The sequence below is a fragment of the Oncorhynchus mykiss genome, unplaced genomic scaffold (assembly GCF_013265735.2).
Source record: "Oncorhynchus mykiss isolate Arlee unplaced genomic scaffold, USDA_OmykA_1.1 un_scaffold_164, whole genome shotgun sequence".
Taxonomy (NCBI): Eukaryota; Metazoa; Chordata; class Actinopteri; order Salmoniformes; family Salmonidae; genus Oncorhynchus; species Oncorhynchus mykiss.
Genome location: NW_023493668.1, coordinates 547,757 through 570,782, shown reverse-complemented (window position 1 = coordinate 570,782; position 23,026 = coordinate 547,757). Strand labels below are relative to the sequence as shown.

Below are 23,026 nucleotides of genomic sequence, written 5' to 3'. Positions count from 1 at the left end.
TCAGTGTGGAGTCTATATACAGGGGTACCGGTACCGAGTCAGTGTGGAGTCTATATACAGGTACTGAGTCAGTGTGGAGTCTATATACAGGTACTGAGTCAGTGTGGAGTCTATATACAGGTACTGAGTCAGTGTGGAGTCTATATACAGGTACTGAGTCAGTGTGCGGGGGGGGTACAGGTTAGTTGCGGTAATTTGCACATGTAGGAAGGGGTGAAGTGACTAAATTCGATATGTTAGTTTTGTATTTTGAATAAATGTACACACATTTCTAAACTTGTTTAGCTTTGTCATTTGGGGGGTATCGTGTGTAAATTGAAATCATGTTAGAATAAGGCTGTAACGTAACTAAAGGTGGACAAAGTCAAGGGGTCTGAATCCACCATAGCTGGAATGACAGGAAATACCGCTGACTGAGAAAATGGATTTAATCACTTATGGACAAAGACAGCAGAAAAACCCATCTTTTAAAAAAGTCACATCGTTAAACCAGTGGAGGAAGGAAGTGTTTTAACATGGACATTGATATTGTAGACAGTCTATTGGGTCTTTAGTTGATTAGTAATAATAAGAGCTTACAGTAAACTAAAGGTTCATCTTAAACTCAAATCCACAGGAGGATTTATACACCATCATCAAGTCTCATAACAGATCAGCTGCTGGTCATTCTGAAATAACCTCCGTCTCCAGTTCTCTAGTCTTTAAACGGTCAGGCTGATACACGAGTCACTCTGGCCCTGGTAGATACAACGACAACTAAAAGTCCTAATATAATACAGTTTCTCCAACCAGATTAATCTCCCTCTTCCTCCTTGACCTTTTTCTTCTTCTTTGACTGTAAATCACAAGAAATAACAAATTAGTATGTTCGTTCAGGCAGAACGGCTTAGATGAGCAGGAATATATATATTCTGGAGGCATGTCCCCATCAGCTACGTACTTCCTCTGTGGGAGAGACGGTCGCCTCCTCTTCCTTTACGTCCATCGCCTCCTCCTCGGCTTTCTTAGACTTCTTTTTCTTCTTCTTGGGAGTTTCTTCTGCTGCCGTTGAAGCCTCTGGTTCTGAATGAAAACAGAAAGCACCGTGAGACAATAGCACTTAAGACGGCTGAGAACCGGTCTCATGATATCGATTGTGTTATAGAACAGGATGGATGGTGTATTATGGGTTGTGTTATAGAACAGGATGGATGGTGTATTATGGGTTGTGTTATAGAACAGGATGGATGGTGTATTATGGGTTGTGTTATATAACAGGATGGATGGTGTATTATGGGTTGTGTTATAGAACAGGATGGAAGGTGTATTATGGGTTGTGTTATATAACAGGATGGATGGTGTGTTATGGGTTGTGTTATATAACAGGATGGATGGTGTATTATGGGTTGTGTTATAGAACAGGATGGATGGTATATTATGGGTTGTGTTATATAACAGGATGGATGGTGTGTTATGGGTTGTGTTATATAACAGGATGGATGGTCTATTATGGGTTGTGTTATAGAACAGGATGGATGGTGCATTATGGGTTGTGTTATAGAACAGGATGGATGGTGCATTATGGGTTGTGTTATAGAACAGGATGGATGGTGTATTATGGGTTGTGTTATAGAACAGGATGGATGGTGTATTATGGGTTGTGTTATAGAACAGGATGGATGGTGCATTATGGGTTGTGTTATAGAACAGGATGGATGGTGTATTATGGGTTGTGTTATAGAACAGGATGGATGGTGTATTATGGGTTGTGTTATATAACAGGATGGATGGTGTATTATGGGTTGTGTTATAGAACAGGATGGATGGTGCATTATGGGTTGTGTTATAGAACAGGATGGATGGTGTATATTGGGTTGTGTTATATAACAGGATGGATGGTGCATTATGGGTTGTGTTATATAACAGGATGGATGGTGCATTATGGGTTGTGTTATAGAACAGGATGGATGGTGTATTATGGGTTGTGTTATATAACAGGATGGATGGTGCATTATGGGTTGTGTTATAGAACAGGATGGATGGTGCATTATGGGTTGTGTTATAGAACAGGATGGATGGTGTATTATGGGTTGTGTTATAGAACAGGATGGATGGTGTATTATGGGTTGTGTTATATAACAGGATGGATGGTGTATTATGGGTTGTGTTATAGAACAGGATGGATGGTGCATTATGGGTTGTGTTATAGAACAGGATGGATGGTGTATTATGGGTTGTGTTATAGAACAGGATGGATGGTGTATTATGGGTTGTGTTATATAACAGGATGGATGGTGTATTATGGGTTGTGTTATAGAACAGGATGGATGGTGCATTATGGGTTGTGTTATAGAACAGGATGGATGGTGTATATTGGGTTGTGTTATATAACAGGATGGATGGTGCATTATAGGTTGTGTTATATAACAGGATGGATGGTGCATTATGGGTTGTGTTATAGAACAGGATGGATGGTGTATTATGGATTGTGTTATATAACAGGATGGATGGTGTATTATGGGTTGTTATAGAACAGGATGGATGGTGTATTATGGGTTGTGTTATAGAACAGGATGGATGGTGTATTATGGATTGTGTTATAGAACAGGATGGATGGTGCATTATGGGTTGTGTTATAGAACAGGATGGATGGTGTATATTGGGTTGTGTTATATAACAGGATGGATGGTGCATTATAGGTTGTGTTATATAACAGGATGGATGGTGCATTATGGGTTGTGTTATAGAACAGGATGGATGGTGTATTATGGATTGTGTTATATAACAGGATGGATGGTGTATTATGGGTTGTGTTATAGAACAGGATGGATGGTGTATTATGGGTTGTTATATAACAGGATGGATGGTGTATTATGGGTTGTGTTATAGAACAGGATGGTGTATTATGGGTTGTGTTATAGAACAGGATGGATGGTGTATTATGGGTTGTGTTATATAACAGGATGGATGGTGTATTATGGGTTGTGTTATATAACAGGATGGATGGTATATTATGGGTTGTGTTATAGAACAGGATGGATGGTGTATTATGGGTTGTGTTATATAACAGGATGGATGGTATACTGGCTTCCTGTCAAAGCAAGGGCTGATTTCAAGGTATTACTGCTAACCTACAAAGCATTACATGGGCTTGCTCCTACCCATCTCTCTGATTTGGTCCTGCCGTACATACCTACACGTACGCTACGGTCACAAGACGCAGGCCTCCTAATTGTCCCTAGAATTTTTAAGCAAACAGCTGGAGGCAGGGCTTTCTCCTATAGAGCTCCATTTTTATGGAACGGTCTGCCTACCCATGTCAGAGACGCAAACTCGGTCTCAACCTTTAAGTCTCTACTGAAGACTCATCTCTTCAGTGGGTCATATGATTGAGTGTAGTCTGGCCCAGGAGTGGGAGGGTGAACGGAAAGGCTGTGGAGCAACGAACCACCCTTGCTGTCTCTGCCTGGCCGGTTCCCCTCTTTCCACTGGGATTCTCTGCCTCTAACCCTATTACAGGGGCTGAGTCACTGGCTTTACTGGGGCTCTCTCATGCCGTCCCTGGAGGGGGTGCGTCACCTGAGTGGGTTGAGTCACTGATGTGGTCATCCTGTCTGGGTTGGCGCCCCCCCCCCCCCCCCCCCTTGGGTTGTGCCGTGGCGGAGGTCTTTGTGGGCTATACTCAGCCCTGTCTCAGGATGGTAAGTTGGTGGTTGAAGATATCCCTCTAGTGGTGTGGGGGCTGTGCTTTGGCAAAGTGGGTGGGGTTATATCCTTCCTGTTTGGCCCTGTCCGGGGGTGTCCTCGGAGTGGGCCACAGTGTCTCCTGACCCCTCCTGTCCAGTGTGCGTTCTCTAATTCTCTCTTTCTCTCTCTCGGAGGACCTGAGCCCTAGGACCATGCCCCAGGAATACCTGACATGATGACTCCTTGCTGTCCCCAGTCCACCTGGCCGTGCTGCTGCTCCAGTTTCAACTGTTCTGCCTTATTATTATTGGACCATGCTGGTCATTTATGAACATTTGAACATCTTGACCATGTTTTGTTATAATCTCCACCCGGCACAGCCAGAAGAGGACTGGCCACCCCACATAGCCTGGTTCCTCTCTAGGTTTCTTCCTAGGTTTTGGCCTTTCTAGGGAGTTTTTCCTAGCCACCGTGCTTCTACACCTGCATTGCTTGCTGTTTGGGGTTTTAGGCTGGGTTTCTGTACAGCACTTTGAGATATCAGCTGATGTACGAAGGGCTATATAAATAAATTTGATTTGTATATTATGGGTTGTGTTATATAACAGGATGGATGGTGTATTATGGGTTGTGTTATATAACAGGATGGATGGTGTATTATGGGTTGTGTTATACAACAGGATTATGGCTAAGAGTTACTCAACTGACCTTCCACAGGTTCTTTCTTGGGTTTCTTGGTTTTGACTGTCACCGGTGTGGCCACCTCTTCCTCCTCCACCTCCTCAAACTTCCTCTTCTTGGAAACAGAGGGGAGGGTGGAGTCTCCGGAGGGGTCGTACACCTTCACGTCACTACGGAGACATAACAGAACGTTAGTTAACAGCACAGTTGGTAATTAGCCGACGGTCGATTGATTGGTTTAAAGGCTGTTGGTCGACCAAGATGTTTTAGTCGAGCAGTAGCAAGTCAATTTATGGCACACGAGACACCTTTCTGATTCACGACCATCTCAGTGAATTGTTTGCGTTTGATTGTTAGTGTATATCAATTCCCCATTACATGTACCACCAGTACTACATTTACCCTTCATTCCTATCATTTACAATCTACAATGATTGCTTGGTTATGGTAATTTCAGTTAATGCATTCAATATATTAGTCTTTCAGCATTCTCATTGTTGGAGTGGACACATTGTTTGCAGAGTGCACAACCTATGCTACACTTGTGAGAGAAACTGTTTGTAGCATTCCATTTACCAGTTAATTTAGTCATTATTTTGTTTGGCAGCGCTCCTGTCAATGTTGAGTAAGAACGCAAACGCATAGAAGTAGACCTATATGCTGCCTAGCCTGAGCGCGAATGTAGGCTTACAAATGTGCCCATCTGATAGTATTTCTGATGGGCTTAACGCACCACTACTAATGACCTGTAGAAGCAAGTACAGAGTACAAAGCAAGTAATGCTTTGTCACCTCAAAACAGCAAGCAAACATACCGTTTACCATCCATTGAGAATTACAAAAGTTCCTCAATGTATTTGAAAAATATTCCCAGCTCTCTCCTTTTTGACCACTCATGTCATGCTCGGATCCAATGGAAACCTCATAAAATAGGGCTACCTGATTACTTCCTATATCTTGATCAAATAGCCTACAGCTGTCTGTCCCGAGCTCACTGGCGGGGGAAACAGGGCCCAGAATATTTTATTAAATATTTCAAGCATGCCCCCCCCCCCAGACCAAGTTGCGAGCATAGGGCCTCCCCCCCCAGACCAAGTTGATACAATGCTTCAAGTTCATTGCAGACAGGCCATGTGCGATTCATATGATCATTTCCATCAGGACATTTTATAACAGCAGGCCACAATGTTTTATTTGTTTGCTTTAGGCCATTTTTACACATTTCCAATGGAAGTTACTTTTTAGGTTTGTATCACTTAAATATAATTTTGATTAACCACATGAATGACTGAAAATACATTTTATTTAACCAGAAAGGTGCACATGAAAGCAATAACTGCAGATCAGTAGAAATGACAGCCTAAGATAAAATCCACATGAAAGGTTGCAGACTCCTCGTGTTGCCCATTACCGCCACCTTCAGGAGAGTAATGCCAGAATCAGAGAAAGCCAGCAGGACCAGAGGATGGTCAGGTTAACATCTTGATCTCTGGCTCCCTCCAGTCATTTATGTATTATTTCATCTAACAGGGAGCTCGGGGTTCGGGAGCTTAGCGCATGTAGTTGATTTGACTCCAACAAACGATGTCCACGAAAAAAAGACACATATAAAATTTTTAACCAGTTCTTGGTCGAAAGAACGACAACTATCGGTTGTCATGACCCTCTTTGGGTACAGCGAGCACCATCCCCCTCTGTCTCCTAAAACCAGGCTGCTGTGGTCAGAGAGGTCGTAAATTCCAGGAGATCATCTCCTCATGGCCACAGTATATAGAGAGTGAGTTTTCATAGAGAGAACAAAGGAATTTCTTCGACCTCACAGAACTGGAGAACCAAACAACATTTATGTTCTGGAGAAGGTATAAAAGATCAGTGAAGAATCGGTCTGCGAACTGGTCTGTTTGGTACAATTTTGTGAAACTCATGGGCGACAATAAGGCCACATTACCACAAATGTTTATACAATAGCTTCAGATATGAGGCTTACATCTAATTAATGTATAAGATGAATGAGGATGATACTCTTTGTGAAATTGTGTCATGTGATTTTGGACTGTTTAATGAAGGAAAATTCCCTTTGGAGTTTAACTAAATCAGAAGACCGCCCATGAGCACAGTTATGGTCTGGTGTCCTGGGACAGGCCCTTTTCTGCTCTTCCGAATAAAACCCGGGTTTTCTATCACCAGACCAGCTCACCTCAATTACAAGATGGCTAAAGGTTGCAGACCAGCTTACCACAAGAGGGCCCAGGTTTGAGTAGATGGCTGAATCTTTTAACCATACCACGTGGTTAAACTCTTAAGACTATCGATACCGACAGAATAGAACAAGTCTTTGATATTAATTACTAGTCTGCAGCTAGGAATTCGGTATCATTGAACGCAAAAACCAACAGCCAAAATATCTATCCTATAACGACATGAATGAATGTCACTGAACCAGCCATTCTAACCACGACAGAGAGAGAGAGCGGACAAACGCGACAGGCGGCGACGTTACCAGAGAGACGCGACAGACGGCGACGTTACCACAGAGACGCGACAGACTGCGACGTTACCACAGAGACGCGACAGACGGCGACGTTACCACAGAGACGCGACAGACGGCGACGTTACCACAGAGACGCGACAGACGGCGACGTTACCACAGAGACGCGACAGACGGCGACGTTACCACAGAGACGCGACAGAAGGTTAGTTACCAGAGAGACGCGACAGAAGGTTAGTTACCAGAGAGACGCGACAGAAGGTTAGTTACCAGAGAGACGCGACAGAAGGTTAGTTACCAGAGAGACGCGACAGAAGGTTAGTTACCAGAGAGACGCGACAGAAGGTTAGTTACCAGAGAGACGCGACAGAAGGTTAGTTACCAGAGAGACGCGACAGAAGGTTAGTTACCAGAGAGACGCGACAGAAGGTTAGTTACCAGAGAGACGCGACAGAAGGTTAGTTACCAGAGAGACGCGACAGGTTAGTTACCAGAGAGACGCGACAGAAGGTTAGTTACCAGAGAGACGCGACAGAAGGTTAGTTACCAGAGAGACGCGACAGAAGGTTAGTTACCAGAGAGACGCGACAGAAGGTTAGTTACCAGAGAGACGACAGAAGGTTAGTTACCAGAGAGACGACAGAAGGTTAGTTACCAGAGAGACGACAGAAGTTTAGTTACCAGAGAGACGCGACAGAAGGTTAGTTACCAGAGAGACGACAGAAGGTTAGTTACCAGAGAGACGCGACAGAAGGTTAGTTACCAGAGAGACGACAGAAGTTTAGTTACCAGAGAGACGCGACAGAAGGTTAGTTACCAGAGAGACGACAGAAGGTTAGTTACCAGAGAGACGCGACAGAAGGTTAGTTACCAGAGAGACGCGACAGAAGGTTAGTTACCAGAGAGACGCGACAGAAGGTTAGTTACCAGAGAGACGCGACAGAAGGTTAGTTACCAGAGAGACGCGACAGAAGGTTAGTTACCAGAGAGACGCGACAGAAGGTTAGTTACCAGAGAGACGCGACAGAAGGTTAGTTACCAGAGCGACGCGACAGAAGGTTAGTTACCAGAGCGACGCGACAGAAGGTTAGTTACCAGAGAGACGCGACAGAAGGTTAGTTACCAGAGAGACGCGACAGAAGGTTAGTTACCAGAGAGACGCGACAGAAGGTTAGTTACCAGAGAGACGCGACAGAAGGTTAGTTACCAGAGAGACGCGACAGAAGGTTAGTTACCAGAGAGACGCGACAGAAGGTTAGTTACCAGAGAGACGCGACAGAAGGTTAGTTACCAGAGCGACGCGACAGAAGGTTAGTTACCAGAGCGACGCGACAGAAGGTTAGTTACCAGAGAGACGCGACAGAAGGTTATTTACCAGAGAGACGACAGAAGGTTAGTTACCAGAGAGACGCGACAGAAGGTTAGTTACCAGAGAGACGCGACAGAAGGTTAGCTACCAGAGAGACACGACAGAAGGTTAGTTACCAGAGAGACGCGACAGAAGGTTAGTTACCAGAGAGACGCGACAGAAGGTTAGTTACCAGAGAGACGCGACAGAAGGTTAGTTACCAGAGAGACGCGACAGAAGGTTAGTTACCAGAGAGACGCGACAGAAGGTTAGTTACCAGAGAGACACGACAGAAGGTCAGTTACCAGAGAGACACGACAGAAGGTCAGTTACCAGAGAGACACGACAGAAGGTTAGTTACCAGAGAGACGACAGAAGGTTAGTTACCAGAGAGACGCGGCAGAAGGTTAGTTACCAGAGAGACGCGACAGAAGGTTAGTTACCAGAGAGACACGACAGAAGGTCAGTTACCAGAGAGACGCGACAGAAGGTTAGTTACCAGAGAGACGACAGAAGGTTAGTTACCAGAGAGACGCGACAGAAGGTTAGTTACCAGAGAGACGCGACAGAAGGTTAGTTACCAGAGAGACGCGACAGAAGGTTAGTTACCAGAGAGACGCGACAGAAGGTTAGTTACCAGAGAGACGCGACAGAAGGTTAGTTACCAGAGAGACACGACAGAAGGTCAGTTACCAGAGAGACGCGACAGAAGGTTAGTTACCAGAGAGACGCGACAGAAGGTTAGTTACCAGAGAGACGACAGAAGGTTAGTTACCAGAGAGATGACAGAAGGTTAGTTACCCAATACAGTAGTTTCCAGGTGTAACTCACCTCTTGTGTTGGTATTTGTCAGACTTCGCCATGGCTTTGCCTGTTCCACTGATTCTTCTGATCTGAAGGGATAAACCAGGGTCAGCACAATAGTAGGGGACCGGTAGAGTAGGAGATGAGTAGGGGACTAGCAGAGTAGGGGACCACAGTAGGAGACTAGCAGAGTAGGGGACTAGCAGAGTAGGGGACCACAGTAGGGGACTAGCAGGATATCACTGTTTAACTTCACTAGGGTAGGGGGCAACATTCGGGAATTTTGGATGAAAAGCGTGCCCAAACTAAACTGCCTGATACTCAGTCCCAGAAGCTAGGATAAGCATAGATTTGGATAGAAAACCCTCAAAAGTTTCTAAAGTGGTTCAAATAATGTCTGAGTATAGCAGAACTGATTTGGCAGGCAAAAACCTGAGAAAAATCCACCCAGGAAGTAGATTTTTGTTTGTTTGTTCTAGTTCTCTATTCAATGCCATTACAGTATCCATTGACTTATGACTCTGTTGCTATGCAGTTCCTATGCCTTCCACGAGATGTCAGCAGTATTTAGAAAGGGTTTCAGGTTTGTTATTCTGAAAAATGCAGGAGTAAGAGCAGTCTGAATGACTGGACCCTACAGTGTCAGAGCTTTTCCGTGCTCAATCCCGAGAACGTGCCTTTCTTGTTTACCTTTTATATTGACAACGTTATTGTCCGGTTGAAATATTATCGATTATTTAGGCTAAAAACAACCTGAGGATTGAATATAAAACATCGTTTGACATGTTTCTATGAATGGGGATATTTTGTCTGCCTGTTGTAACTGTTTGAGCTGTGGATTACTGAAGAAAACAAAACGGAGGTTTTGGATATAGAGACTATCGAACAAAAGGAACATTTATTGAATAAATGAAAGTCTTAGTGAAACCATATGAAGATCAAAGGTAAGGGATTCATTTTCTCTCTATTTCTGACCTGTGTAACTGCTTGGCTGGTTACCGTTCTGTAATGATTTGTCTGCTGGGCGATGTTCTCAAATAATCACATTGGTATGCTTTCGCCGTAAAGACTCTGAAATCTGACACCGTGGTTGGATTCACAAGAAGTTCATATTTAAAACTATGTATAACACTTGTATGTTTTCAGATTTTTTAAATAATGATTATTTCTGTTTTTGAATTTGGCACTCTGCAATTTCCCTGGATGTTGGCCAGGTGGGACGCTAGCGTCCAACGTACACCAGCGAGGTTATTAATGCAAGCTCAGATGAGGTAGTGACTGAAAAGCATCAGGTAGTTTCAGGACTGTTGACATTAGTCATCATCATCACTGCTTGGCATCTCATGTGGGCTGGTTGTTTTGGGCCTCTAGCAGTAAGGGGCAGAGCTACTTACTCCCTTCTCCTCTAGGTGGCGTAGTCTGGCCTCCAGCTTGGCACGGTTCTCAACTCCCATCTCAGCATTTGTGTCCTCTCCCAGGGCATCGTAGCGGATCGCCAGAGATGCTTTGGCTGCCAGCATCCTGGAGATCTGAGAGGAGAGAAAGAAGCTCGACTAGAACATGACGGCAGTACTGTAGTGTGGAGAGATATTCTGATTAGAACTAGATCACACCTGGAACATGACAACAGTACTGTAGTGTGGAGAGATATTCTGATTAGAACTAGATCACACCTGGAACATGACAACAGTACTGTAGTGTGGAGAGATATTCTGATTAGAACTAGATCACACCTGGAACATGACAACAGTACTGTAGTGTGGAGAGATATTCTGATTAGAACTAGATCACACCTGGAACATGACAGCAGTACTGTAGTGTGGAGAGACATTCTGATTAGAACTAGATCACACCTGGAACATGACAACAGTACTGTAGTGTGGAGAGACATTCTGATTAGAACTAGATCACACCTGGAACATGACAGCAGTACTGTAGTGTGGAGAGACATTCTGATTAGAACTAGATCACACCTGGAACATGACAGCAGTACTGTAGTGTGGAGAGACATTCTGATTAGAACTAGATCACACCTGGAACATGACAACAGTACTGTAGTGTGGAGAGACATTCTGATTAGAACTAGATCACACCTGGAACATGACAGCAGTACTGTAGTGTGGAGAGACATTCTGATTAGAACTAGATCACACCTGGAACATGACAACAGTACTGTAGTGTGGAGAGATATTCTGAAAAACAGCTTCTATCTCAAGGCCATCAGACTGTACCTCTTAGAGCTCTAGGGGCGCTATTTCATTTTTGGATAAAAAACGTTCCCGTTTTAAGCGCGATATTTTGTCACGAAAAGATGCTCGACTATGCATATTCTTGACAGTTTTGGAAAGAAAACACTCTGAAGTTTCAGAATCTGCAAAGATTTTGTCTGTAAGTGCCCCAGAACTCATTCTACAGGCGAAACCAAGATGATGCATCACCCAGGAATTAGCAGAATTTCTGAAGCTCTGTTTTCCATTCTCTCCTTATATGGCTGTGATTGCGCAAGGAATGAGCCTACACTTTCTGTCGTTCGCCCAAGGTCTTAGCAGCATTGTGACGTATTTGTAGGCATATCATTGGAAGATTGGCCATAAGAGACTACATTTTCCAGAGGTCCGCCCGGTGTCCTTTGTCTAAATTTGTGCGTAATCTTCAGGTGCGGTCATTTTCTCCTGGGATTCAGGAGAGAAAGCATGTGTCCAAGAACGATGTATCAATGAAGAGATATGTGAAAAACACCTTGAGGCTTGATTCTAAACAACGTTTGCCATGTTTTCAGTCGATATTATGGAGTTAATTTGGAAAAAAGTTTGCGTTTTGAGGACTGAATTTATGGATTTTTTTTGGTAGCCAAATGTGATGTATAAAACGGAGCTATTTCTAATACACAAGGAATCTTTTTGGAAAAACTGAGCATCTGCTATCTAACTGAGAGTATCCTCATTGAAAACATCAGAAGTTCTTCAAAGGTAAATGATTTTATTTGAAGGCTTTTATGTTTTTGTTAATGTTGCGTGCTGGATGCTAACGCTAATGCTAACGCTAAATGCTAACGCGAAATGCTAACTCTAGCTAGCTACTTTTACACAAATGATTGTTTTCCTATGGTTGAGAAGCATATTTTGAAAATCTGAGATGACAGTGTTGTTTACAAAAGGCTAAGCTTGAGAGATGGCATATTTATTTCATTTCATTTGCGATTTTCATAAATAGGTAACGCTGTGTTATGCTAATGAGCTTGCTGATAGATTTACACAATCCTGGATACAGGGGTTTTTTCATAGCTAAACGTGACGCAGAAAACGGAGCGATTTGTCCTAAACAAATAATCTTTCAGGAAAAACTGAACATTTGCTATCTGAGAGTCTCCTCATTGAAAACATCTGAAGTTCTTCAAAGGTAAATGATTTTTTTGAATGCTTTTCTGTTTTTTTGTGTAAATGTTGCCAGCTGAATGCTAATGCTAAATGCTACGTTAGCCATCAATACTGTTACACAAATGCTTGTTTTGCAATGGTTGAGAAGCATATTTTGAAAATCTGAGATGACAGTGTTGTTAACAAAAGGCTAAGCTTGAGAGATGGCATATTTATTTCATTTCATTTGCGATTTTCATGAATAGTTAACGTTGCGTTATGGTAATGAGCTTGAGTCTGTATTCACGAACCCGGATCCGGGATGGGGAGATCAGAAAGGTTAAACAGCCACCACTAACACTGAGTGGCTGCTGCCAACACACTGACACTGACTCAACTCCAGCCACTTTAATAATGGGAATTGATGGGAAATGTAAATATATCACTAGCCACTTTAAACAATGCTACCTTATATAAATGTTACTTACCCTACATTATTCATCTCATATGCATACGTATATACTGTACTCTATATCATCGACGGTATCCTTATGTAATACATGTATCACTAGCCACTTTATACTATGCCACTTTGTTTACATACTCATCTCATTTGTACATACTGCACTCGATACCATCTACTGTATCTTGCCTATGCTTCTCTGTACCATCACTCATTCATATATCCTTATGTACATATTCTTTATCCCCTTACACTGTGTACAAGACAGTAGTTTTGGAATTGTTAGTTAGATTACTTGTTATTACTGCATTGTCGGAACTAGAAGCACAAGCATTTCGCTACACTCGCATTAACATCTGCTAACCATGTGTATGTGACAAATAAAATTTGATTTGATTTGATTAGAACTAGATCAAACCTGGAACATGACAGCAGTACTGTAGTGTGGAGAGACATTCTGATTAGAACTAGATCACACCTGGAACATGACAGCAGTACTGTAGTGTGGAGAGACATTCTGATTAGAACTAGATCAAACCTGGAACATGACAGCAGTAGTGTGGAGAGACATTCTGATTAGAACTAGATCACACCTGGAACATGACAACAGTACTGTAGTGTGGAGAGACATTCTGATTAGAACTAGATCACACCTGGAACATGACAACAGTACTGTAGTGTGGATAGACATTCTACTTCTAGTGATGGCTGGAACAAAAGCCTCACCTTGCCCTTGTTCTTGGCCGAGGTCTGCCCCACCAGAGAGGCGTGGTAGATGAGACCATATTTGGGCGTGTCTCTGCGCGTCTTCAGGGCTCTGAACAGGGCCTTCTCTGCTCCCAGGATCTGGACTGTGGAGGCCGGGTGCTTGGCCAGGTTCAACAGGGACCCTGTCAGAGAGGACCAGAGCATTTAGGAGCAGTTTGGGCGTTTCCAGCTGCCTACTACAGGTGTCCAGGTAAAAGGTTTTAATTCAAGCTCAGATGAGGTAGTGACTGAAAAGCATCAGGTTTCAGGATTGTGACATAGTCATCATAATCACTGCTTGTTTTGTGTTGTGAATGATTCCTGCTGTGTGATTGGCCGTTAGATCATGACTCACCAGCATGTGAGATGAGCCGTGCCCCTACCAGTTCCCCCACCATGACAGTCAGGTTGGGAGCGATAGCCATCATCCTGTTCTTCAGATAGTCGTACAGTTGGGTGCGGTACTCTGTAATCTCTATCACCTGGTCACACAGGTGCATGATGTTGCCGATGTCCTCCTCTGACACCTCCGTTCCCATGGAGATCTCTGCAGCCAGTTTGACCTCTGCCTCCACCTCCTCGGGGAGATGCTCAGACAGGTCGGTGGTTGCCACGTTGGTACGAGCGCCTATCTTCCGGACACTCTTGCAGTAGGCCAGGTTGTCAGTGATGATCTTCCCCACCTCAGGGAAGTGCCAGCCGTACCACTCCCTACAGCGCATGATGTAGTTGTTGAGCTCCTTGTCCAGGTCATCCAGCAGAGCTGCACAGATCAAAACACTAGTTACCCCTGTTACTGAGCTACAGCCCATAATACTAGCTACACCTGTTACTGAGCTACAGCCCATAATACTAGTTACACCTGTTACTGAGCTACAGCCCATAATACTAGTTACACCTGTTACTGAGCTACAGACCATAATACTAGTTACCCCTGTTACTGAGCTACAGCCCATAATACTAGTTACACCTGTTACTGAGCTACAGCCCATAATACTAGCTACACCTGTTACTGAGCTACAGCCCATAATACTAGTTACCCCTGTTACTGAGCTACAGACCATAACACTAGTTACCCCTGCTACAGACCATAACACTAGTTACCCCTGCTACAGCCCATAATACTAGTTACCCCTGTTACTGAGCTACAGACCATAATACTAGTTACACCTGTTACTGAGCTACAGACCATAATACTAGTTACACCTGTTACTGAGCTACAGCCCATAATACTAGTTACACCTGTTACTGAGCTACAGCCCATAATACTAGTTACACCTGTTACTGAGCTACAGACCATAACACTAGTTACCCCTGCTACAGACCATAACACTAGTTACCCCTGCTACAGACCATAACACTAGTTACCCCTGTTACTGAGCTACAGACCATAACACTAGTTACCCCTGCTACAGACCATAACACTAGTTACCCCTGTTACTGAGCTACAGACCATAATACTAGTTACCCCTGCTACAGACCATAATACTAGTTACCCCTGCTACAGACCATAACACTAGTTACCCCTGCTACAGACCATAACACTAGTTACCCCTGTTACTGAGCTACAGACCATAACACTAGTTACCCCTGCTACAGACCATAATACTAGTTACACCTGTTACTGAGCTACAGACCATAATACTAGTTACCCCTGTTACTGAGCTACAGACCATAACACTAGTCACGCCTGTCTACAGACCATAATACTAGTCACACCTGTCTACAGACCATAATACTAGTCACACCTGTCTACAGACCATAATACTAGTCACACCTGTCTACAGACCACAATACTAGTCACACCTGTCTACAGACCATAATACTAGTCACACCTGTCTACAGATAATCACATGCAGTGTTATGTGTTTCATTTGTCTGTATAAAAGTGTCCTTGTTTTATATTGTCCCTTTACATGGACAGAGTAAGACAGGGATGAGCAACAGGCTTCCACTGGCCCACCTCCTGTAGGCCCGCGGACCCACATCCCTGTACTGGGGAGAGAACTCACTTCATTGGCCTGTCAGCATTTTACTGTGTTATTGTTAAGTTAACCGCTCGACTAATTTATCAATCACAGTAGTCGAATTACCGACCAGGGCCCATTGATCAGTCATCTTAAACTGCACTAATGTGCCTACAGTCTATAGCAGAATTGTAGGAAATGAACGCTAAAAGTTCAATTCTCTTCACTGTCACGCGAGGGGGCCGCTAAAATGTTTTGCTTGCAAGGTGGGGGGGTAATGATGTGAGATGTGTTGCGGCCCCCACCCCCATCAAAGATGCCCATCCCTGGTCTAAGAGGAGGTACTTACAGATAGCTTGAACGATCATGGTATCCACTTTGTCAGGGCTGAACTTCAGCTTGTAGCGGGACAAACTGAGGAAACAGAAACAGGTCAGGATCTGCCATAGCAGCCTTTCAGGTCTTCTATGAATACGACAGAGGGAGGTGCTGCCTCAGGGGTAGTGACGAATGCTGAGGAAATCCACACAAGGTTTCAGACAGCATGATATAATCATCAGCAACACACACACTACATATTGATGTGAGTAAATTATAAAGGCTTGTAATGTTTGTAATGTCCTTTGTTATAAGACTAGTTGGCGTCATTTAATGGGATCCTAATAAATCCAGAACACCAAGCGTTGTCTGTGTTCCACCCTACCTGTGAGCCAGTCCCAGAGACATGGCGCTGATCTCCCGGGGGGGCAGCCCAGTGATCAGGGACTCCATCTGTGTCCTGATGCCTCTCATCAGCTCTGCCACCGCAGGGCTGTGGACACAGCTCAGGTTCAACTTATCCTTGATGACGCCCCCCAGCTTAGCGTCGCTGATGGCCAGCTATTCATGAGCTTCTTTAGCCACCACTTTCTTCAGGACCTTCTTCAGACTCTTCCCCATCTTCCCTTCCGTCATGGCCGTGGCCGCTGGACATAGGAGAGATACGGTTACAACATGAGGACAGGAGAGACGTGTACACGCTACAGCACCCGGGAGTCTAGTTCTGTGAGCTCGTGTGGTCTACCACGTTGCGGCTGAGCCGTTGTTGCTCCTAGACGTCTCCACTTCACAATAACAGCGCTTAGTTAACCGGGACAACTCTAGTAAGGCAGAAATTTGGCAAAATGACTTGTTGGAATGGTGGCATCCTATGACTGTGCCACATTGGAAGTTACTGAGCTCTTCAGTACGGCCATTCTATTGCCAATATAAATATATATATTTCACTTATATTAAACCAGGTAGGCCAGTTGAGAACAAGTTCTCATTTGCAACTGCGACCTGGCCAAGATAAAGCATAGCAATTTGACACATACAGAGTTACACATGGAATATACAAAACAGTCAATAGAAAAAGTATATATACAGTGAGTGCAATGAAGTAAGATAAGGGAGGTACGGCAATAAATGGGCCATGGTGGCAAAGCAATTACAATATAGCGATTAAACACTGGAATGGTGGATGTGCAGAAGATGAATGTGCAATTAGAAATACTGGGGTGCAAAGGAGCAAGATAAATAAATACAGTATGGGGATGAGGTAGGTAGATGGGCTGTTTACAGATGGGCTATGTTCAGGTGCAGTGATCTGTGAGCTGCTCTGACGGCAATGTTTGTCTATTGAGATTGCATGGCCGTGTGCTCGATTTGATAAACCTGTCCGCAGCGGATGTGGCTAAAATAGCCGAATCCGCTAATTTGACAGGGTGTCCACATACACTACATATACAAACCACTGTTATAGTTCCAACATTTAGACACAGGACATTAGTAATATGCATTTATTCATAGACAACATTGTTAGGGGGTGAGTTCAACAACCGGCTGCTGTCAGTGTTTGTTATGATGGTTAAGGTTAGCTGTGGTCTCAGTGGTAGTGAGGAATACTGCTGAACACCTAAAGGCTTCTGCCAAACAGTTGGGAATAGTTAGTGCTTCAGAAAAAAGCAGCGTGTTTGTTTGGTCTTCGGTCAGGTGTTTGTGCACACTTCAACAATACTCGTTTTCCATGCACATTTTCAAATTCATAAATACTGCACCTAACAGCTTACGTAGATTTAAAATTGTAAAAATAAAAGGGGGAAAATGATATTTCTTGAGCCATCTTCAATTATTTCTGACTAGTTTGAGGAAGTGTATACTGGCTATGGCTTCTCAAGTTGGACAAACACTACTATTGTCACTTTTCTAATTTTTCAAGCAACGGTCTTTTAATTAAAGGAGTACGCGAACACGCTGTTGGTTCACCTAGCTGAAGCATGCAGAAGCCTTGACTGACAGCCCTTGTGCACTAACAACAGGAGAGGTGAAAGTATTCTGTCTACCTGCCAAGGCCTCTGTTGTGTCCTGGAATTTCCCAGTGCTTCAACTTCACTCTGGAAGGAGAAATAGTGGCGACATGTTATTTGTCAACTCCAGAAACATGTTCCTTATGCTGATAATGTGTAATACTACTGTTCATTGACAACGTATTCCCCTCGAATCTAAACACTCCTCTCTCCAGACATGGGGCCAAAACTCACACTTTGTTGGCCTTCTCCGGAGTTTCGAACTCCTTCCATAAACTGTCCACCTCTTGGAGCTTTGACTCATCGAGGACCTGAAACAAAAAAAGGTTTATAGTCCTATCAAGTACACGGGCATACCATACATTAATTGCATTAACTCAACTCGGTTTACATGTGTTGTCATTAAAACCCGTCAGTAATATGGGACAAGAAAGCCAGCACGCGGTCCCTCCAAAGTACCACGCACCAGTTATGCTAACTTGGAAGAGAAGCTTATTTGAAATGTTGGGTAAACATTGGCAACAAATAAAGTATTTAACTTCGAAAATAGAACGGGTTCAAATAGTTGCATAATTACAAAAGCCAAGTCCAAGGTAGCAAAGTATCTGTATATCCAGCAGGTAACTTGCCACATGCAACGTGGTTGCTTAACTGCAGCGTGTTGAATGAGAAGGCCTCGTTGCGGTAAAGGTTTGCATGCGAGAACTACCACGACGACCTAAATAGAGAAGCCATGTGTACTATAAACAATGTTAAACAGGTCTTGACATTGAAATACTTTGTATTTTAATACAATATCTAGCTACTCCAGGAAAACAACGTATTTAGCTAGCTACACCGCGAACCTCGGTTCAATTATTGAAAATTGTCATGCACCCATCTAAAATTATTAGAATTTAGAATATAACTTCAGCTAAATACTCACTTTAAATATTGCATAACCAGCAGTGGTTTCAAATAAAACAAGCATCTCTGACGCCTTTTCACCAAGTTTAAACCCGAAACAAATTTATCTCCTAGAAAGCCTTCGCTAATCGCAGTTCCAACTGGAATGTGTTCCACGCGGTGATCTGTGTGCCTCACCCGGAAGCACGTCCTCTCTCTAACATCGCGAGAAGTGGCAGAGTGAACTATTTGGAGACAAACAAATCCGACGGGAACATTTTGGTCGCGAACCGCGTACCCGTATTTTGCAGTTGTTATCGCGCTTATGTTCCGAGCCCCAACAGTGCATGTGCCATACAGTAAAACCTTACAGTAAAACCTTGCAGTACAAAACGATACACACAAATCACCCCAAAGTAAGACAGGAATTAATCAAATAAAACGTATATATAAAAGTTTACTGTCACACACCAGTTAGTGGTCAGCAATAGTAAGTAGTACGGAGACCCATTTTTTGCGTACAGTTGTTATTTTGATGAATGTATTTGCAATTTTGACGGTACAATATATTTTTTATTCATGTTTTTATGTGTTTAAAAAACATTTTCGAAATGCATTTACTGTTTTGCAAAAGTTGTGTGTCTTGTGGACTCTGTTTTGAAAATCGACAACATTGTTCCAAAGAAATGCTTGTATGTGATTGAGAGAAACTAATACATACAGACAGTTGCTTGTGAGACAGTCCATGTTACCAGTACATGACTTTAGCACATTTCATAGTTTATTCTGTATAGTTAGTCTTCTACTGTATATATTTCCAATCATAACAAAAAAAATGTTTAAATACTTTATTACTTAGCTATGTGTGTATATTTTTGATCATGCACTGTTGAGGAAAGTTTGCAAGTAAGTATCCCGTGCACGTGACGAAAAATCTTTGATTGGAAGATGAACGCACCCCATTCCCAACAGCTATCGTAGTCAATAAAACAGTGACCGATTTGACCAGCACTATCGAGCCATCACTTATATTGAAATGATGTTGCTCAATGTGAAAATACAATATAGACCAACGAAGCAACTCTGTTTCCTCTGTCTGATTTCTCTTTACAATGAAAGGGGGTGCACCGTTCCTGGAGGTACTGCAATACCAGATCGATGCGTGGAGTGGACGGAGCAAGCCCCTATTCCATCTCCCTATTCCAAAAATCTATGTAATATATGGTCCCCAGATAGGGGACGTATCAGATATTAAACTGATAAGAACAGATTTTTTTTATTTTGGAAAAAAGTTTTATTTACACATTTCCTTTAAAAACAGCTCATACATTTTTTACATCATTTATACACATAAAAACGGCAATAAAGGCATAAAACACAGCATTTGAAAGTTACATTTAAATTAGTTAAAACGTACATGTTAAAACCAATGAAAACAACCATGAATAAAAGTACTTTCCTTGTAAAAACATAAAATCTGTAAAAGCCATTTAAAATGTGTACTAATGATCTAATTTTTAAGACATGAAAAACATGTTAAAAAGTCACTTTGTTAAAAGGCTGTCTTCGGTCCCTTGTACAGGAACGGGGTGAGTCCTAATCAAACTCGCCTCATCCTGCTCCTCTGAATAAATTACCGTCCCTTCCTTCGGGGCCCAGAGGAGATCCCTCCCCTAGGCGCCGCAGCGTTGTCAGGCCGTGGCCGCCGGGACCTAGGGTGTTGTGGGGGACCCTTCGCCTGGGGTCGAGGCCCCCTTCCTTCCGTACCATCCCAGGGCTTCCATGGCTACCATGGCCACTGCCTGGGGGGTGGTCTCTACGCTTTTCCCTACCAGCAGGTTGCGGGAGGACCACAGTTCTTCCTTCAGGCACGTGAGGGTGGGCCAGAACTTTGTGAAGGCCTTTGATGGAATAGGCCTTCGGCCCACCCCATACAGCACAAGCTGAGGTGTTAGGTCCTCCCCTGCTGGCAGACACGGGGTGATCAGGAGGCCTGCTTCCTTCCACAGGTCCCTGGCAGCTCTGCACTCCCAGAGCATGTGCCTCACCGACTCTTCTTAGCCGCAGCCTGGTCGGGGGCACGCGGATGTCCTCGCCATGCCCGGTGAGTGCATAACGGCCCTGACCGGGAGGATCTCATGGGCGACCATCTAGGACAGGTCCCGATGCCGATTCAGGAGAGCAGGATGGGCCACGTTGCGCCAGACCGTTGTGGGCTCGCCTAGAGCGAGCCCGCGCACTGGACACACTGGTTCCCGATCCTGCACAAGAGAGAGAAGAGAGCGGTGTTTAGTTAAAACTGTGACTGTTTATTTTTCCAGTTTAAAATGTCTTAAAAACTTCTGGAGCTGGGCGTAGTGCGGGGGTAGCAGGAAAGAGACTGGGGCTCGCAGGTCGACTGGGATCAGCCCCAGAGTTCTGAGGTAAGATCCCAGCCAGAACCGTGCGAGGGCCTGAGTCTTGTTGTTGACCGGGGAGGTGGCAAGAGTAAGATGTAACGCTGTGTAGCGGCTGCCCAGGAACAAGTAGAGGTCAGGTTAGTAATCAGAGAGACACGACAGAAGGTTAGTTACCAGAGAGACACGACAGAAGGTCAGTTACCAGAGAGACACGACAGAAGGTCAGTTACCAGAGAGACACGACAGAAGGTCAGTTACCAGAGAGACACGACAGAAGGTCAGTTACCAGAGAGACACGACAGAAGGTCAGTTACCAGAGAGACACCACAGAAGGTCAGTTACCAGAGAGACACGACAGAAGGTCAGTTACCAGAGAGACACGACAGAAGGTCAGTTACCAGAGAGACACGACAGAAGGTCAGTTACCAGAGAGACACGACAGAAGGTCAGTTACCAGAGAGACACGACAGAAGGTCAGTTACCAGAGAGACGACAGAAGGTTAGTTATCAGAGAGACACGACAGAAGGTTAGTTACCAGAGAGACGCGACAGAAGGTTAGTTATCAGAGAGACGCGACAGAAGGTTAGTTATCAGAGAGACACGACAGAAGGTTAGTTACCAGAGAGACGCGGCAGAAGGTTAGTTACCAGAGAGACGCGACAGAAGGTTAGTTACCAGAGAGACGCGACAGAAGGTTAGTTACCAGAGAGACGCGACAGAAGGTTAGTTACCAGAGAGACGCGACAGAAGGTGTTACCAGAGACGACAGAAGGTGTTACCAGAGACGACAGAAGGTTAGTTACCAGACACGACAGAAGGTTAGTTACCAGAGACGACAGAAGGTTAGTTACCAGAGAGACGACAGAAGGTTAGTTACCAGAGAGACGACAGAAGGTTAGTTACCAGAGAGACGAGACAGACGGTTAGTTACCAGAGAGACGAGACAGACGGTTAAGTTACCAGAGAGACGACAGAAGGTTAGTTACCAGAGAGACGACAGAAGGTTAGTTACCAGAGAGACGCGACAGAAGGTTATTTACCAGAGAGACGCGACAGAAGTTTAGTTACCAGAGAGACGCGACAGAAGGTTAGTTACCAGAGAGACGCGACAGAAGGTTAGTTACCAGAGAGACGCGACAGAAGGTTATTTACCAGAGAGACGCGACAGAAGGTTAGTTACCAGAGAGACGCGACAGAAGGTTAGTTACCAGAGAGACGCGACAGAAGGTTAGTTACCAGAGAGACGCGACAGAAGGTTAGTTACCAGAGAGATGACAGAAGTTTAGTTACCCAATACAGTAGTCTCCAGGTTTAACTCACCTCTTGTGTTGGTATGTGTCAGACTTCGCCATGGCTTTGCCTGTTCCACTGATTCTTCTGATTTGAAGGGATAAACCAGGGTCAGCACAATATTAGGGGACCGGTAGAGTAGGAGAAGAGTAGGGGACTAGCAGAGTAGGGGACTAGCAGAGTAGGGGACCACAGTAGGAGACTAGCAGAGTAGGGGACTAGCAGAGTAGGGGACCACAGTAGGGGACTAGCAGTGTAGGGGACTAGCAGAGTAGGGGAGTAGCAGAGTAGGGGACTAGCAGAGTAGGGGACCACAGTAGGGGACTAGCAGAGTAGGGGACCACAGTAGGGGACTAGCAGAGTAGGGAACTAGCAGAGTAGGGGACCACAGTAGGGGACTAGCAGAGTAGGGGACTTGCAGAGTAGGGGACTAGCAGAGTAGGGGACTAGCAGAGTAGGGGACTAGCAGAGTAGGGGACTAGCAGAGTAGGGGACCAGCAGAGTAGGGGACTAGCAGAGTAGGGGACTAGCAGAGTAGGGGACTAGCAGAGTAGGGGACCACAGTAGGGGACTAGCAGAGTAGGGGACCACAGTAGGGGACCACA

At 44.3% G+C, this 23,026-nt stretch overlaps 2 non-coding genes and 3 pseudogenes across 2 annotated transcripts; all 5 read right to left on the bottom strand.

Moving 5' to 3' along the window:
- Positions 1 to 410: 410 nt before the first annotated feature.
- LOC118947558 lies at positions 411 to 18,923 on the bottom strand (annotated as a pseudogene).
- On the bottom strand, positions 10,242 to 10,325 carry LOC118947565. Its single transcript, XR_005041803.1, has one exon. It is a non-coding gene; the product is annotated as a small nucleolar RNA SNORD11B (small nucleolar RNA).
- Positions 13,778 to 13,855, bottom strand: LOC118947569. The gene has a single exon (XR_005041807.1). It is a non-coding gene; the product is annotated as a small nucleolar RNA SNORD11B (small nucleolar RNA).
- A 925-nt stretch (positions 18,924 to 19,848) lies between the features above and the next one.
- LOC118947575 lies at positions 19,849 to 20,027 on the bottom strand (annotated as a pseudogene).
- Positions 20,028 to 20,047: 20 nt separating this feature from the next.
- Positions 20,048 to 21,268, bottom strand: LOC118947561 (annotated as a pseudogene).
- Positions 21,269 to 23,026: the final 1,758 nt, after the last annotated feature.